This window comes from Cupressus sempervirens, chromosome 11, assembly GCF_028749045.1.
Source record: "Cupressus sempervirens isolate cs-2001-9-10 chromosome 11, ASM2874904v1, whole genome shotgun sequence".
Lineage (NCBI taxonomy): Eukaryota > Viridiplantae > Streptophyta > Pinopsida > Cupressales > Cupressaceae > Cupressus > Cupressus sempervirens.
In genome coordinates, this window is record NC_143128.1 from 689,599,818 (window position 1) to 689,603,791 (window position 3,974).

The following is a 3,974-nucleotide window of genomic DNA, read 5'->3' on the forward strand; positions in this document are numbered from 1 at the left end:
ATCCACTGACCAAATAGCTTCAAGGGAAAGACCATTGAACTCACTATCCAGCTAGCCTTTGTATTATTCCTTTCAAAATAATATAAATTGATCAACTGTCCACTAGCACTCTCTACCAAATATAATCATTGCTCTCATTCATTGTGCCTTTGTTGCACCAAATATTCCTCAGATCTTAATACCATATCCATAAACTCTCATCACTATAATCCCTTTGATTGCTTACTTCCATGCACCTCACACTTACAATTTACTTTCTATTTCAAAAGAATCTCATTTACACTTGCACATTTCATTACCTGAAAAATAACTTTAATTTATACCAAGCCCTCAAAATAATTTATTGAGTCATCCTTGAGGCTTTCCCAATTACAATTACAATTAAAAGAGGACCTCATTAAGATAACATGATACATTACATCTTTCAATAATTACATAATATTGTCAGTTCACAGTCTTTATAAATCTTTCACATGTGTGTCCTCAGACATCTTGCACTTATTGATGTCATCATTAGGATGTCTTCTAGCTCTATCTAACTGCGCTCAATCATATTATATTCCTGTTAGGATATATAATCCAATTACCATAAACCACTTCTTAGGAACTCTATATGTAAATTATCTTCTGTATATCTCAAATAACTATCACCAATCTTCAACTTTTTGCATGCACTCTTATCCACATCATCAGGACACTTTGTAGAACATGTCTCCAATTATGCTTGATCTCATCTTCAATCCTCAAATCATACAGTCTCAACCATTGTTCTCTACTCTGTTAATCTTCTTAGTATGTTGACATCAATGACAAACATAGTCATGAATGCAACACACAGTCATGCTAACAATCTTCCCAATACTCCAGCAATGTTAGGATACTCCTCGTAAGAATATAATCAACACTTATGCTAACAATCTCGCCCTTTGGTATTGATGGCAACATAGATGAAAAATTTAAGCTCCATGAATACCAACCATAATGTTTTATTTTTGTTGTTGTTCTCATCTTTTCAAATTCTCTTCATCAATCAAATCAATCTCTCATAGAAATATTTCTCCCCCATTGATATACTTCCCCCACTAACATCAATACTTTCTTCATTGAATAGTTTTTATGTACCACTCTCCCCCATTCTCAGGAGATATTTCTTCCCCCATCCTCATAAGATGTTTTTCATGTATTCTCTCCCTTGCCAACATCAATGACAAAGGCATCATTATGTCAATTTGCTACTTATGTGTACAAAATGTGGCACACTTCTATAAACCATTATACTCAAGAATACCCATGAAAGAGAACATCTCAGGAGGTAGCTTATATCTCTTTATCTATGACATGCAAAGTCTATGAGATGGTAGCTCTCAAATGAACCAAGCTATGCAACCCTTGCAAGGTTCACCATAGAATGAGAGATTCAAAGATGAGACCAAGAGTACTAGCATCCAAGAATCACAATGAATCCAATGCAAATGAAAGATCTAAACTAAATGAAATGCAAGATAACAAAGAGAGTTACAAAGCCTCCTACTTAATCTATGTGATCTAAGCTAGAGCATAAAAGAAAGCTAAGAAAAGAATCTCATAATGCAAGTATGAGAATGCAAATGCAAAAATAGTCCAAGCTCCTTCACACCTCCAAGAGCACCTAGAAATATTGCAGCATAATGTTAGCATGAGAGTGTAAGATTTTAGAATGAGGAAGCAACCCTTCTTTTTAAATAAAAATGGATGGTAGGGATTACGAGGCAAAAGAGGCACAATCAAGGGAGGAGAATGCATCCTGAGTGATCCATGTGCACAAGCATCTCTACCAATCACAATCAGTTGTTGACTTTTGAGAGGGAGAGAAATGTGTGGAGGAAAATTAAATTTATTTAAAAAATAAAAGATTCCTCTCACATAGAAAATTGTGCATTCATGTGTCAACAAAAATGTATTTTCTTTTATATTTGTGTATGATAGTGTCAAAAAAATGGTCCTCTAGTTCAATGGTTGTCCTGCAGGAGCTAAGGTTTCTACTCTTGCCACAGTGGCTTTGCAAAGTAAGCATGGCAGTGGGGGTATTGGAGATTTGAGTCATGGCTTGTAGCTTTCAAATGGAGGTCAAAAGGTGATATTACTGGTAGGGGCAGAAGACTATGTGTTGCTAAAATGGCACTTAAAACAACCTAAGTTTGCAGGCATTGAGTTGGGCGACAGTTCAAGTGAGCAACGGGGTAAAGGGATGATGTATGCTCATGGTTTAAAGCAACAAACGAATTTAGGTGTGGTATGTAGATCTAAGTGGAAGCAAAAGGAAGGATATGCTCCACAACAAGGCTTGGCATGAGTGTTTAACAAAGCGGACAAACCTCAAACTAGGTTGTTGTAGGCCAAAATGTCGATGGTGCCAATGGTTAAGGCATGTACGTTGGAATTTGACACAGATATGAAGGAAGAGGTAAATCAAAACTTAATGGTTTTTTCAAATCTAGGTCTAATTGGGTGCTTTATAGGTTTCTGGCCTAGTTTGGTTGATCTGCATAAGTGGATTTTTTATTTTTGGGAACCAATTTTGGAAGGGTATGTGCAGATTTACCCTTTAGAAAAAGGGTTTATTATTATTATTTTTGAAAAATAACAATATAGGAAGAAAATTTTGTGGGATTTTCAATGATGTTGGGAGAACAAATATAAATTGATGTTAAAATCATGGCAGTCAGATTTTAACTCGAGTAATGAAAGTTTTGATAAAGTTCCTGTATGGGTAAGGCTTCCAAAGTTGTCACTACACTTATGGTTTGATTAATGCCTTGAAGCTATGGGGCATGTTATTGGGATTTTTATCATGGTGGACAAGGGCTCCTCCAATCTACTCCACTCAACCTATGCTTGAATCCTTGTAGAGGTGTATATCACTGAAGGGCTTCCAACTGAGATTATGATTAATACTTCCAAGGGCATGTAGACACAACCTTTACATTATGAAGGCATCCCTTTCAAATGCAGATTGTGTTTTCAAACTAGTCACTTAGCTGTTGATTACGGGAATGGGCGAAAGCGTATGCATGCCTCTTGGTGGAAGGAGGCAACTTCCCAACACTACACAGTGGAGAAGAAGGTGGAATAGAAGGGAAAAAAACTTTGCTCAAGCAGTGGCTAAGGCTCCAAACTATCTACTCCCAAGGAGAAAATGACACCTCCTACAGAATGCATAGATAACTTGATTAATAGGATAAGTGATGAGAGGATTCAAGGTAATCTGGTTACCACTACAATTGGTAAAGATAGGGAGACCATGGTTGGGTCTTGAAATGTTAATTAGGGAGAATGTTTGGGTCATTCACAACATGTTATCATGGGTGGGGAAAATGCTTTGGATCAAAACGGTTGTGATTTGGAATGGCAAAATGATGATGCTTGATTTGAAGATAGATGGTGCATTGCCTAAGGTAGGAAGAGTAAAAAATCCAACCTCATATGAATGGAGGGAGAAAGCATTAGTCACCAGTTGATACAATGATGTAAATATTCCATGTGGTCGGGTGTGGATTTTTTGGTTTAATGTTTTTGCCTTCTGAGAGTTGTTGGTAGTTTTTTTGATATGTAATTTGGGGTTGTTGTTGGGGGTTATTGGTTTTACGTCTTTTAGAGATTGTAGGGGTGATATATTTCTCTCATGTATCTTTTATTTTTAATAAAATTATCTTATTACTGATTTAAAAAAATATGTTTTTTCTTTTATTTTTAAAATAGGAATAATGATTTATGTGTGCACACTTGGGATAAGTGGGAAGTGGGGCTTTTTATTTAATTAAAAGGTAGCATGTTCTTTTAATTAAATAAGAGACTTAGGATAAAGTGGTCAAACCATAGGTTACAATTGAATAAATAGATTTTTGGTGATTTGATCAAGAATAAGCAATAGATAAATTATGCAAAATTGTTAGAAAGGGGGCTCATAGTCTAGATGACCGTTGTTAGGTAATTAC